The sequence below is a fragment of the Chenopodium album genome, chromosome 2, assembly GCF_948465745.1.
Source record: "Chenopodium album chromosome 2, dcCheAlbu1.1, whole genome shotgun sequence".
Lineage (NCBI taxonomy): Eukaryota > Viridiplantae > Streptophyta > Magnoliopsida > Caryophyllales > Amaranthaceae > Chenopodium > Chenopodium album.
The window spans coordinates 22654810-22670496 of record NC_137835.1 but is presented as its reverse complement, the minus strand read 5'-3'; the positions used below and the strand labels follow the sequence as shown (position 1 = coordinate 22670496).

General features: G+C 33.4%; 1 pseudogene across 3 annotated transcripts; it reads right to left on the bottom strand.

The window, feature by feature from the left end:
• Positions 1-2210: 2210 nt before the first annotated feature.
• Positions 2211-10873, bottom strand: LOC145597335 (transcription termination factor MTERF4, chloroplastic pseudogene; annotated as a pseudogene). Of its 3 annotated transcripts, none has more exons than XR_014103329.1 (4): positions 10735-10873; positions 8849-10536; positions 7370-7460; positions 2211-2516 (listed from the first exon to the last, which is right to left on the bottom strand). The product of XR_014103329.1 is annotated as a transcription termination factor MTERF4, chloroplastic pseudogene, transcript variant X2 (transcript). The 3 variants fall into 3 exon arrangements; XR_014103323.1 differs by having other exon boundaries at positions 7370-7457; XR_014103337.1 differs by having other exon boundaries at positions 7370-7408.
• Positions 10874-15687: the final 4814 nt, after the last annotated feature.

The window sequence follows — 15687 nt, the reverse complement described above, 5'->3', positions numbered from 1 at the left end:
TTAAATCTAATCTAATCTAATATATATATAAAGGGGAGTTTTTTCCCGAGTTTTTAGAGAGCCACGTAGGATTTAATTTTCTTAGCGCGCCATGTAGGATTATAAATTTAAGTGGTTGCCAATTAAATAAGTGATTATTAATTTCTTTTACAATTAAAGAATTCAAATGTCACGTAAGCAACATTGTCGAATGAGATTTTAAAGTTTAAATTAATTAAATACAAAATATTATCTTTTAAGATTAGGAATTTTATCTAATATTTTAAAACTAATATAATAACAATTTTAATCACATAAATATGAAAAATATTTTTTGATAAAAAAAAAAAAACTAACAAACCGTGCATCGCACGGGCTTCATCTAGTATATATATATATATATATATAAAGGGGAGTTTTTTCCCGAGCTTGTAGAGAGCCACATAGGATCTAATTTTCTTAGCGCGCCATGTAAGATTATAAATCTTAGTAGTAGCCAATTAAATAGGAGATTATTAATTTCTTTTAGAATTAAATAATTCAAATGACATGTAAGCAAAATTGGCGAATGAGATTTTTAAGTTTAAATTAATTAAATATTATATATTATCTTTTAATATTAGGAATTTTATCTAAATATATAACAAATTTAAGGCTCATAAATACAAAAAAAATCAAATCAAATAAACCGTACATCGCACGGGCTTCATCTAGTATATATATATATATATATATAAAGGGGAGTTTTTTCACGAGTTTTTAGAGAGCCACGTAGGATTTAATTTTTTCAGCGCGCCACGTAGGATAATTAAATTTTAGTGATACCCAATTAAATACGAGATTATTAATTTCTTTTAGAATTAAATAATTTAACTGACACGTAAGCAAAATTAGCGAATGAGTTTATCCAGTTTAAATTAATTAAATATAAAATATTATCTTTTAATATCAGGAATTTTATCTAAATATTTAACAATTTTTAACACATAAATATATATGTAAAAAAATTATTTTAAAAATTTCAAACAAACCGTGCATCGCACGGGCTTCATCTAGTAATACAATAAATTTGAATGAGACATACTCCATATTTAATTATTATTTTATTAAAAGACGGTAAATTGACATAAATTTAAAATTTTTTTACAATAATATAATTGTAACTTTCAATATTTTTATGATAACTTTAACTCGTTTTATCATATAACTAATATATAAAGCTAAACTTTTAGCCATATCACGGCATTGCGGCACTTGGCGTTCCAACTTTTCGCCAAATGTTGCGCCACGTTGGTAGATTTAAATAGACTTCCTAAGATAAAAAAGTTAGTTAAGAATTCTATTTGGATAGAATTTTAGGATAAAATTGTTAGTTTAGAGTTTTATTATCGATAAAATACCAATATTTCAAATGTACAAATTGAATAATAATTTTATTCAAAAAAAATTATTAGATTATAATTCTAAAAAATTATCATACAAATTTATTTTTTATATCATAATATTTTTTGGAGCAAAGAAAGTAGTTCAAAGCGTAAAACATCCATTTATAATATATACTAATTGATTAAAATTATATACTTCACAATCTAATAGAATGGATAACTAGCAAATAAGGTTAGGTCATGAAACATCTCGGATTGGGTCACTTTAGGTTACGAGTCAAGAAATGTTCAACTCTTACCCAAAATTTTGGATTCAAGTCAATCCAACGTGCTTTGAACATTTTAATTTTATTTAGTTTATTTTTTGCTATTTTTTTTTTTTTTTTTTAATGTATTAAAGCGAATATTTTCACCAACATTATTATTAGTCATTACATGCATACTAGATAGTAAATCATCAAAAAAACACATCAATTCCTAACTAATTTTGTATCAATGATATATTCTAAATTTTTACATATAGATTGTAAATTTATCTTAAAATTCAATAAATAACTCGGGCATTGCACAGGGCACAACACTAGTAGTTAATAAAAGTCAACCTTATTCAAGATTTTATGTAAACAACAAGTTACAAGTTTTTTGTACTTGAATAAACATATTCTTATGAGTTCATGTTCGTTTGCTTTAACCCTTTAAGGACTGTGTTCATTAAATTTAACCCCTACATTATTTGGGATATTCAGGAACGCGTGTTTTATGAATTAAGGGATGCCTGATTTACAATAGGGCAAGGTGGACAGTCCAATTTTTGTCTTTTCAAAACAAAAGGATAACATACAAAACTCAAAAAAGAGTCAAATTTTGGATAAGAAAGCAATATTTAATTGAGATGCAGGAATCTTGCCACTTGATAATAAACATCAATGTGGTCGATAATTACAGCTCTTGTACACAACAAGATGCGTGGAAACATGTACAAGCTACTCAAAATAACAAAAAAAATAAAAAAAATACAATTACTAAAGTACAAACCAAACAGAGAGTGCTGGGAAAAATCAAGAACTTAAACCCAAAGGCAAGAATGCTGCCATCAGAGTACTGCGCTGATTGTTGAGCAGAACCACCAAGTGCAGCCCTTCCCTAAACAAACTGATAGATGAAAAACATCATCATTAGAAGAGAGATATCATGGAACAGTAGCGATAAGTAAAACAATAATGAAGTGAAATATAGTAATCAGTTACTGCACTAAGCTAAGGAAGCGGTCCTTAGAAAAAAGATTGACTAAGGGTATAATTAGTCACCCCTCTCCCCAGACAATAAATCATATAGGGTATAACCACAGGAAGATATATCGAATCAGCTACTGCAATCTCTCTTTTTTCAATTATCTTAGAATTCTTTCCTGATACTTTGTGAAACAGGGTATAGGAACTTGATGCAGAGACATTGATCAGTCACTGATATGATATAGATTTCATGTGAAAAATCAGGAGCAGAACCAGGTTACACATTATCTGAAAAGCATATTTTTATCACAAGAGCGGATTCCAACTCATATCAATCCCTTCAACCCAAACACAAAACACACTCTGATAATCCTATTGAGACTGGATGATTTTCTACCTTCTCCAAACTAAAAAGTATCTACTCATGTATCACTTGTGTCACTACAAAACCTTTCACTCAGGAAAACCAATTGGGGTCTTTGATTTAATCCTTCCGTCCCATAAAAAACTTCTTATATCTCTTTAATGCTCATCCCACAAAAAACTTCTTATATCTCTTTAATAATTGGCCCACAAAAATCTATTCCTTTTTCCATTGAATTGGATCCACTTAAGATACTAATCTTTTAAGTTTTTAGAAGTACTCTTTGACTCGGGACTTCATGCGCAAGCGAATGTTCTGCTGAAATTGAACATATATGTAAAAGTTCTGTTATCAGAATCCATTTATTGATAAATTATGGTCTAGGAATATGAAGGTTAGTGAACCTAGCTATAGATCATCTCTTTCGTCATTGTGATTCTGCATCCACAAAATGGGACTACAAGGCTGATGCTTCGACTCCTTCCATAAAATAGATCCAAGACAAAGATTGGACCTGTTTATTCAGAAATCAGGATGGTCATGAGTGTACTACAGTTATCTTCTTCATCATAACTTTCAGTACATTAACAGCTAAGTAGTAGTTGGTTTTTAGAGGCTATCAACCATATTTCTTGGGTACAATGGCCATAATTTATAATTATTGAGAACCCAGTAAAAGTTTATGCAACTACAAAATTTGTTTTCTTCAACATTAGAATCAAGGATCTTCCATTCGCTCAAGTTTTTATTGCAGCTAATTTAGGAGCTCGCAAATTAGGTTGCCCCCGAATTGAGGTTGAAGTATTCCAGATCATATAAGTGGGACACTAAGATTGAAGTAGTTATAGATATTCAGCTTTCCTTACAGGTGATTGTATAGGAGGGTATCAAAGGTTTGACACTACCATACACTGTCTACACTTCTGCCTACCTATGGAGTTTAATTTGGGATAAAGAGCGGAATTGTACTCATGCCTAGATTATGTGATTCTGCTATTTGGTCAAAACTCATCTGAATGGCAAAAATATTCGAGTGGAGATACAATGTTAACAAGCAGACACTATAGGTTGCTAATTTTCAACGGTGTTGTGTTATGAAAGTATCCTGTCAACATGCTCATATGACTCATGAGTTAGCAAGCTATTACAGTACACATTACACCAGAATTTCCTTTCATCTATTAAAAGTTTCATTCAGTATCCAATGTAATAAAAGACACTTCATGTCATATGCCAACCGTTTTTTTCTGAACTTTTAGTCAATTAAGGCAATCACCTAGTGAAAATATCAAATCATCACCCCCCCCCCCTCTCTTCCCCTCATCTTTCTCTTTCCTCCCACCCACCTAAAACTCAATTCTTGCAAGACATTTAGGTATTATAAACAGAAAATTGTCATGACGACAACAACAACCATCTAAATATTGTAAAGCATTTGGATAATAAAACAAACAATAAATAGAACTCAAACCTAAGCAATCAACTACAAGAATCATCAATCAATAAATCAATATATTATACTAACAGACAAGCAAATCAATGTGAGGCTCACACATGTCACTTTATGATTTACTTGTCTTATAATGGTAAAAAAATAAAAAAAAGTTAAAGAACCCTTAGAACAATAATTTTGGTTAAAATTTATTGTATAAATCATGATTCAGAATTTTGTTAATAAAATTTGATATAATCTAAACCTATTTGGAAATAAGTTAATTTATGGCAACTTATATTTAATGAATTTATGCTAATATGATTACAATTTTTTGAAATGATTGATTCAAATATAACCTATATATATAATTTTATTATAACTATAATACATAGTACTTTTTTCATAGTATATATAATTAATTTTGGAATAATAATATTTGCCATCAACTTTGCCATTATATGTAATCTTTTTCTTAATTATACTACACTTATTCACGTTCTGCAATCTTTTACCTTTTTCACTTTTACTTTTTAATTAATAATTACTCTATTTCATTATCTTCGTCTTTTTAGTTTATTTTAGCGTTGTTTCCAGGCTAATGCATAACAGATATTATCCAGAGTCAAAAAATGAAATTTTTTTGAACAAATAGACATAATGACAGGTAGTACCATGTACTAGGGTTGTATTTGAGTGAACCTATTCTAAAATTTATATGAACATACTAATGTTCAACATATTTTTTAAAAAATACTATCCCTACTTCTTATTACTTGCAACAAAGAAATATAATTTATGGGATATAAAAATATTTCTTAGTTGCAACTAATAAAAAACGGAGTTAGTATTAGTTTTTAAAAGTTAAACTTAATTTTTTGTGTACAGTAAAGCCTATTAAAGCCTTGATCATAGGAAAAAAAAATGTTTATTAGGGTGTTTATAATTAATTTGACTCTTCCACTAGACTAAAACCTACAATTAGGAAAAATTGAAAGTAAAGTAGAAATGAGAATAACGTAAAATTTTATTTTATAATTGACGGGAATGTAAATATTATTTGCATTGTCATTTCTTAATCCCTTGGTCATTATGTAAGTCTATATTTGTGTTCCAATATATATGTGTATGTTCATTGTCATTCCCGAGGTAATGCAAAACGGGTATCATGCGGGGTCTAAAAATAGAAATTCTAGTGGAAAAAAAAAAGACATGATGAGTAGCATGTACTAGGGTTGGCTAGGTACTTGAGTGAACATATTCTAAAATTTATATGAATCATACTAATGTTCAACATATTTGTTTTTTAATATTACCCTCGCTTCTTTTGCTTGCAAGTTGTAACAATGGGGTATTATTTATGAGATATAAAAAATTTCTTAGTTGCAGCTAATAAAAAAATAGAGTTAGTTTCAAACTTAAATTTTTTGTTATAAGTAAAACCTACATAAAACCTTAATTCATAGGGGAAACAAAAAAAATTATCATGATGTTTATTATTACTCCCTCCGTATTTTTTTAAGTGTTACACTTTCCATTTCCGGCCGTGTTTTTTTAAGTGTTACACTTCCTTTTTTGGCAAAAAACTACATTAAAATATTATCTCTCTCTCTTCTCATTGTCATTCCAGAGGTAATGCAAAACGGGTATCAGCGGGGTCTAAAAATAGAAATTCTAGTGGAAAAAAAAAAGACATGATGAGTAGCATGTACTAGGGTTGGCTAGGTACTTGAGTGAACATATTCTAAAATTTATATGAATCATACTAATGTTCAACATATTTGTTTTTTAATATTACCCTCGCTTCTTTTGCTTGCAAGTTGTAACAATGGAGTATTATTTATGAGATATAAAAAATTTCTTAGTTGCAGCTAATAAAAAAATAGAGTTAATTTCAAACTTAAATTTTTTGTTATAAGTAAAACCTACATAAAACCTTAATTCATAGGGGAAACAAAAAAAATTATCATGATGTTTATTATTACTCCCTCCGTATTTTTTTAAGTGTTACACTTTCCATTTCCGGCCGTGTTTTTTTAAGTGTTACACTTCCTTTTTTGGCAAAAAACTACATTAAAATATTATATCTCTCTCTTCTCATGGTCCCCACCCAAACCCTTTACTACTTTTTTATTAAACCTCCGTTACATATTATTTGCAACGATTAGACATTTTTCCTCTCTACTTTATGTCAAATCGTTGCAAATAATATGTAACGGAGGTAGTATATCTTTCCTCTCACATTCATTACTTTTCAATAAACTATTAACCCTACTACCTTTCTTTTACAATTTTTAATACTCCAACTATCCCACTTACCTCTTATTTTATTTAAGTCAATTAAATTGCCTAAAACTATGTGCCGGTCAAACTGTAACACTTAAAAAAACACGGAGAGAGTAATTTGACTCTTCCACTGGATTAAAACCCACAATTTGGAAAAATTAAAAATAAATTAGAAATGAGAATAACTTAAAATTATATTTTATTTTTTACGGGATCGTAAAATATTACTATAACGATGAATGTTTGTATATACGGAAACGTAGTATTTACATTGTTATTTCCTAATTTATCAATTGATCATTATTGTGAGTCTTTATTTGTGTGTGTATACAATGATGAATGTTTAATTTGTTGATTTGATTGATTAAGTAAAATTATAAATTAATATGTGCAGAATTTGTTGATTTCCTAATTTATCAATGTATCAGTAAGTAAAATTATAAATTAATATGTGCAGAATTTGTTGCTTTCCTAATTTATCAATGTATCAGTAAGTAAAATTATAAATTAATATGAGTAGAATTTGTTGATTTCCTAATTTATCAATGTATCATTAAGTAAAATTATAAATTAATATGTTGATTTGTAAACCGTGCATTGCACTGGCACTATGCTAGTTAAAGTATAAAAGCATTATTAAAATGTGTAAACAGGAGAATCAATATTGAATCCACAAATTAAGCCGACTAACCTGAGGTATAATTGAGATCTTTTAGGAACATTCCATGAGCTGCATTTTGGATTTACTTCCCACATTAGAATAAAAGATCAGCGTTCAGCTGCTTAAACATGACAATTTAACCAAAACTCATTTCGTCAATACATTGATTGCTAACAAATTCTGCACATAAATGAAAGAAGAGGACCACCAACAACATAACATAAATGCTTTTTTTTTTTTTGGAAGACTATGTGATCACTTATTTGATACTCCTTTCATTCCTAATAATTGTCTTTTAAGGTTATGCACACATATAAGTCAGGCAATACTATAACATTCAAAATTGACATGTAATCTTGTATTGTTTTTTTAAACAGAGAAGTGAATTACATACGAGTAGATATTATATGAAACAAATATGGAACTAGAAAAGAGATGTGGACAGATAATATTGAAAGGAGATAGAAAAATACTAGAGGGCAAAGTTTAATTCAATCAAGCCAAGTTGTATGCAGTATGGCAGCACAAATCCTAATTCAGTAAACACTTGTCCATCCTTAACAACAGTACCTCACTCTATGCCATCTCATTTCTGATTACTGAAGTTGGAAGCAGAATTTAGCTTGCATGCATAAGACAAGAAAAGCAGGACAGAAGGGAAAAACATATTAAGGACCCACACAATGCATTCATCTTCGAAATTAAAACATTGATTTTTGACACGTTTTAGCTAGAATCTGGATACATAGAATGTAGGGTTAATGTTAACTTATGACAACTCAACAGAAATCCATAATCAGAAAACTATAAAGGATGAAGTTCTGGGGAAAGGGGAAGAAATCAAAATTGTATGCAATGACATCATCTTCTTGCTAAGCACAGTCGATTCCATGCGAAATAAAAAGTGATGTAAAAATTAATCTACTACGATGATTTTCATAAGCAAGTCTATAAATCCAACAGGCTAACCTCACACAACATAAGACATTAAAAGTGGATTAAAGGGACAAAGACAAAGAGTTCTTACTTAGGTTACATGTTATTGATCCCCAACTAAAGACATCCATTGACTCAAAGCAGGCTGAGAGTACATAAGTAGAGGACTAAGAGGCAGGAGCGCAAAATAATGCAAAACAAAAGGTTGTCAATCACACTATCCAGCATATGAAGTTAAAAGCACAAGGCAACAACCCAATAAAACAACACCAAATTCTAAATTAGAATGCTCCTACTTTTTTCTGGGGGATATCCAGTACATAATGCTGAACAATAGTTTGCCACTTTGCCTTATGATATGCACAACAATACACTATAGTGTTCAAACTACCACAATGCTGTGATGTGTGTGCTACCCAGAGCATAAATATATAAGCATCCGTAACACAATCAAGCAAATTGATAGGTAAGCACATTGAATCTCCCCTTCAATTGGGGCTTGAGCATTATAATCAACTTGTGACTAGAAAACATCATGCTTTAAGTTAAAAAAGTAATGATCAATAACTTTACCTTCAAGATATTAGAATACCACTATCTATATGGACATTCCCAAATTGTTGGAGAGCAAAATAATTCACAACCCCATAGAAAAAGAGAAATACAGGTTTGAATAAAGACATTACACATCTTCATCATCATAATCATCAATCTCAGAATCTGACTCGTCTGTTCTAGATCCCATTAAAGATTTCATGTCAAATGTGGGCTCTAGTTCCATCTCCTCCATGTCTATTGATTCATAACTCATTCGTCGTTCAAACTTCTCATCTGAACAATTCAAAAGCCATGAAAGGGAGCATTTCAATCCTTTTTTCGCAACTTGCTGATGCCTTGGCTTTATTGTGGACTCCAAACCATATGTGAAGAAGGCGGGGAAATCAACCAAGTCATCCAAAGGCCTTGACATTTCCAATTGAAAGTAATCAAAATTCAGCTTCATTATATCCAGATTCAGTGCAAGCAACTGTGGATATCCAACAACCATCTGTTTAATCTGTTGTAAAGTGAAACCACAAAGTTTGAGAAAATCCACATGCTTCACTATTGCTGTTTTACTAAGACTTATAGCCTGTGGCATCCTCTCTATGATTTGTCCAAAGTCCTCAGAACCAAGATCAAGGATAGAATTGAATGACGTTTGTTGTGCGGAAAGCTTGGACTTGAGATCAATCCCAATAATCTCAGGATATTGAGCAATCATTACAGCAAGTGACTTTTCTCTGACATTAAATTCTAAAAGACATCCAACATTTGGTTTTACCCTCGCTTCTAAGTCGAAACCAAGGATGTGAGGCCTTTTCTCAATCAATCGAGCAACAGCTAAGCTTGGAATGCCTAGACTTCCAAGATAGTCAACAAAAGGTTTGATGACACGGCCTACTCTCATTCCTAAAATTTCAGGGTATTTCGTCAAAACCCCACCAATTTCTCTTCTACCAACCCCAATCCCGACCAAATATGCAACAGATGTGCTCATGGTCCCTTCAAGCTTAAACCCTAAGAGCTCTGGATATCTCTCGAGTACACGAGGAATATCAGGTAGTTTAATATCCATTCCTTGCAGATACTTAACAACAGGCTGAAGATCTACAACAACACTAGCATGAAGTACTTGTGGGTACCGTCTTAAAAACTCAGTGACACTAGATTTTCGAACACCTAGTTTTCCAAGGTAATCTAGCACCGGAATCATATTCTTCTTCACACTGCACCCAAGAACAAGCGGATAATTATTAATATCCTCAATCGTAAGCCCCAACTTGTGGAGAAAATCCACGCGTTCCCTCATAACATCAACCGTCACAGGCAGTTCTAAGCCATCAAGTTCATCAGGCACAACATCAATCCCCCTCAAAAACTCGTAAACCTGGGCACGATTCTCCATTCTCTGCTGCTTCATATCACTTAAGCTAGGACGTAAATACAACGACGATGCACCCTCTTCTTTCTTCTTCACCCGGCCAGAGTGCGGTTTCGCAGCTCGGGAGCTAGAATAAGATCTTTCAGCAACCGAGTGCTGGAATCTAACCTTAAACCCATGTTTATTGGATAATGAACTACATGATAATGGAAGGAAATGTACTTTTCCAAGCCTCAAAGTTGGCAAATCGAATTGTATTAGTAAGAAACTAGGTTTGGCAATACCAGTACAACCTCTAATATTCATGTTTTTGTACAACACACAATTTCAGTTTAATCTGCAAATATAACAAGAATAACAATCAAATTTCAATTCAAATTCTTCCCTAAAATGCAAAGATAATATACAATTGAAACAATTCCCATTTCATCAATTAATTCGCCGTTGTTGTATTGAAAATTAATTCATGCTTGCCAATGTAAATGTGAATGAATAAATTAGAAAGAGATAAGAATTGAAAGAATAAAAGATATACCTAAGAGAGTGATTCAATTCAACTTCTGAAGTAAAATTGAGATTGACCCAAAATTGTTTCCTCGTAATTTAATTGTCGGAAAAATAGTGCGAAAGGAGGGTGGATGCCCTTAGCGCTTTCTCGTACAGCTGGTTGTTCTACGGATTAATTACTACGTACGGAGTAGTGGGAAATGGTATTTATGGGAGTAAAGGTAAAATACAGTCTCTAAATTTTCGTATTTGTGCACTTTTAATCCCTGTCAACTCTATTGTGCACTTTTGGTCCCTTTTTCACCACTTTAGGTGTTTTCTAGGCAAAAATTTAGGGACTATACTGAGTAAGCATTAGTTTAGGGATTATGAGTCAACAAAATAGTTTAGGGACCTTAATTTATTAAAAAAAGGGTACTCAAGTAATTATTAATTTAAAATTTGTTTTTATGAAAATTAAAGTAACCCAAGCTTCCTGCTCGTGATTCATTTCCTGCCTCTTTCATCTTCTCCCACGCAATTCGTCGCCCATGGTTCCTCCTCCATCTTCGTCCACGCTGCCTCGTTCAATTCGCCGCCTCTGTTGTCTCTAGGGATGTTCGCGGTGCGATTTGGTGCGGTTTGGATCATAAACCGCACCAAACCGCAAAAGTGCGGTTTGTAAATTTTTCAAACCGCACCGCAAAATGCGGTTTGGTGCGGTGTGGTTTGCGATTTAACCGTATTTTATTAAAATTGTAATTATTCTTGTAAAAACAAAACTTTTATTTTATTTCATAATTATTAGTTCATAATTCAAATATTAAACTCTTTTAATTAATCTTTAATTAACTAATAGTTAAAGATTAGCTCATATAATTTAGTTCTTTTATATAATTTTAATGAAAATAAAGTATAAAAATCGCAAACCGCATTAAAGTGCGGTTTGCGGTGCGGTTTGGTCTCAATATTTTTTGAAACCGCACCAAACCGCAAGCCGCGGTTAGGCCATTTTTAAAAACCGCACCGCAAATTCAAACCGCAAACCGCACCAAACCGCAAATTGCGGTTCAATTTGCGGTTTGGTGCGGTCTAAGCCGCACTCTGTACAGCCCTAGTTGTCTCCTTCAAAGACCGGAAACCACCACCAACTGGCAGTATACCTCCTCCATCACCGTAGACTTGCATTATTCAAGTCAACTCATTCTCTATCTCTTCCATTTTTAACAATTGAGGATGGTTAGGGTTTTTTAAAAAAAAAAATCTCAATTTGTATCTTTATGTCTCTCTCCTATTTTGTTATGGCTAATTTTTATGTTTAATTTACTTGGTTTGATTTTTGTGTTAGATTCAATTAATTGTGGGGATTTTGGATTTAGGTTTGTGTTTGGGGTTTGTAATTGTGGTTTCGGTGGGGCTGGGGGATCGTGGATAGGTTGCAGCGGTTTCCGTCGGTGGGGGAGTGGGGTTGGGTTGTGGTGGGGTTGTGAGGGTGCGGTGGTTGCTGGGTTTTGGGGTGGGTTTTTTTTTTAAAAAAAAATTAATTTATTTATAAAATCATACCTACAAGCCTAAAAATTATTATCTTCATTTTTTGTTTTTTATTTGTAAGAAATCAGTATTGCTTTTTAATTACTTTTGTTTTTAAATTAATGTTAATGAGAAAATTAATGTGTCAAAAAAAAAGGAAAATGACAAATAATAAATTAAGGTCCCTAAACTCAGTAGAAAATGATACGTGCTAAAGAAGATTGGTTGAAAAAATATTAAAATATAAAATCAATATCCCTAAACTATTGATGACTCAAAGTCCCTAAACTATTTTGCTGACTCATAGTCCCTAAACTAATGCTCAGTGAGTATAGTCCCTAAACTTTTGCCTAGAAAATACCTAAAGTGGTGGAGGAGGGACCAAAAGTGCACAAAAGAGTTGATAGGGACTAAAAGTGCACAAATACGAAAGTTTAGGGACTGTATTTTACCTTTACTCGTACTTATGGTAGTGGCAAGTGGGAGTAAACTCTCTACTTGGGTGGAGGAATTGAGGAAGTCCTATCGGCTCACCGTTAAGCGTTAGTAAAATGCCTACTACTAAATGGTAAAATAATACCTTGCAGCGCGTTTTTGGTGTGGATGTGTGGTAAAGTGTCACGTCAGTAACTTCTAAAGTAATCTCTCTAGTAACCCCTCTAGTAACCCCACTTAAGTAACCCCTCCATTAACCCCTCCGGTAACCCCACTTAAGTAACCTTCTAAGTAACCCCTCACTAACCCCACTTAAGTAACCTCATTTAAGTAACCCTTCAAGTAACTCATCTGCTAATCCCCGACGGACCTACCCGTCTAGTAACCCTTGACCCACCACCACCCCCAATACGCCACTAGCCCCACCCCCAATACGCCATGCCACCACCACCATACACCGAACCCACAAACAAACATAGATCTAACCGATCCCACAACCAAATCGTAAATAAAAAAAAAAGAACAAATACCTTTAAAATTAACAATGACTTTGAATTTCACTTCAGATATGGCTAAGAAGGCCAAATTCGACCATTAAAAGGCAAAAAAGAAGTCATTTTTGTAACACCACTTTTGAATATAGGTGGGTCAAATGTTTTAATTTAGGAAAAATTGCCCGCAATAATCCGACCTTTTGCCCGTCCGCTGAAAATAATCCCACCTTTGGATTATTTTTTAATAATCCCACCTTTACTCCTAATCCGCTTCTTATGGTCCCAGGTGACCAGTTACCTGTTAAAAAGTTAAATTTTCTTTTTTGGGTGTGAAATACACGTGTCACTATACAATTTGACCAAAAATTTTAATAAAAAAATGAAAAAAAAATTCAGCCAGCCACCCCTCCACCAGCCCCAGCCACCCCTAAGCCACACCACTTCAACCACCACCATCTCCACCTGACCGTAACTCACCACCATCCCCACATGAACGCAACCCACCAAACCGAAACGCCACTCCCAACCGACGCCGACCGGAACCAACCAACCCCAAAACTCTTTCGAAACCCACCAATCCCATGCCCATTCGAAACCCCACCTAAATCCAGAGCCACCACTGCCACGAAACCAGACCCCAGCCAACCCAGGAACCACCGCCACGACGCCACCAAACCAAACCCGAAACCAGATGTGGAACCCACCAAACCCCAGCCACCGAACAAGACCCCAGCCTAGCTGATGTTAAGGGACGGGGAGGGGGTTGGGATCGGGATGGGGAAGGGGTTTTCGAGGGTAAGGGGATGCCGAAATTCGGGAAAGGGGGAGGTCGACGCGGCCAGAGGGGGCAGGGGATGTCGAAAAATCCGAAATTGGGGGTGATTGCGAGGCCGGAATAGGGCGATGAGGGTGGTTGGATTCGTGGGACAACCGTATACTTGATACAAGGGAGGTCGGGGTTAGTGGATGGGGAGGTTGGCGTGCCGGGATTGGTGGCCGGGGAGGTCGGCGGGCTGGGATAGGTGGCAGGGGAGGTGGTTTTGCTGGTGGGTGGTTTTATTATCAATTAATTGTTTTTTTTTACCTTTTTTTAAATTTTATTATTTGGACTAATTGGGTGTCGACACGTGTCAAGTGACTTGCTACAGCAAGTTAAGTTACCGGTTGGGACCATTAAAAAAGATCGGGGGATAAAGGTGGGATTATTAAAAAATAATCTAAAGGTGGGATTATTTTCAGCGGACGGCCCAAAGGTAGGATTATTCCGGGCAATTTTTCCTTTAATTTATGATAGCATTAGAATGATATGATTTACAAATGTTAAATAAAAAGCAAGCTTAATACAACCACTAATTGTTACATCAATACCATTTATCTATACAATAATTATTAATTGAGCCAATTAAATATTGTTATTGGATGAAAGGATAATTTAAGAAAAACAACCCTTCAATGATTGAAAACGTTATGTAAGGGGTCTAAAATGACCTAAATTCATTTACCCATAAGTAAATTGGTTTTAATCTAATTTGTTAATAGTAATTTTATATAATAAAAAAAGGGTGTTCAAGCTATGGATTAGAGCACCAGCAATGAGAGGATTACTCTCCTTTTAGCCATCATTTTATCTACTTTTTAGATTCCTCTTGAATGCTAGATTAGCTAAAAGGATCCTCTTTTAATTAGGAAAGAAGTATTTCCTTTCCATAAAGGAAACAATGTCTCGACCCACTTGCCAAAGCAAACAAAAGAAAAAGAAAAAAAAGGGAAAAGTAATCGTTGGAAGCAAGAAGCCAAACCAACGTCAAAGAAGAACAGTCAAATGGCAAAGCATGCACAAGTGATGTTGTGACACTTGTCACAACTTTAGAGGTCACGTATTTTTTGTGACTTAAATCTCTAAAACGGCTATAACTTGTTAACAGTAACTTATTTCAGAAAACCAAAAACACCAACGGTCATAAAAAATTTTTCTGTATAAAATGAGTATAATTTTTCCATATTTTCACACACTTTCATTTTTTGCAATTTTCCCCATTAATCTCATCTATTTTTGAAAACATCTAATATCACTCAAACAAATTTTTTTTTTCCACAAATTTCACTTCCAATTTCAAATACCCTTCATATGGATCGTAATAATTCAAATTACGGGAATAATATGATTTTTCCAAATAATTCAAAAACTTCAATATAATCAAAATAATCCTCCTTTCGACCCAAATTTATTCAGTAATCCTCATTTTCAAGCTGCTTAACAATGGTTTAATAGTCAATCAAGACCAATAAATGTCAATAATATTCCACAATGTCAACCTTCTTTCCCTTTTCCTCAAAGTAGTTCGTCATCTCAACAATCTCTTGGTAATATGCCGGGTTTTCCCATTTCTGAACATTTCACTTAGAACATGGATCAATCATTGGGAGGTTTTGGTGGTAGCAATGCAACTCCAATAGAGGAGAGTGGTGATGAACATGTGGAACAATTAGTGGGGGCGCAACATCTAAAAGACATTAACGATGTTGATGTCGAAATTGTTTTC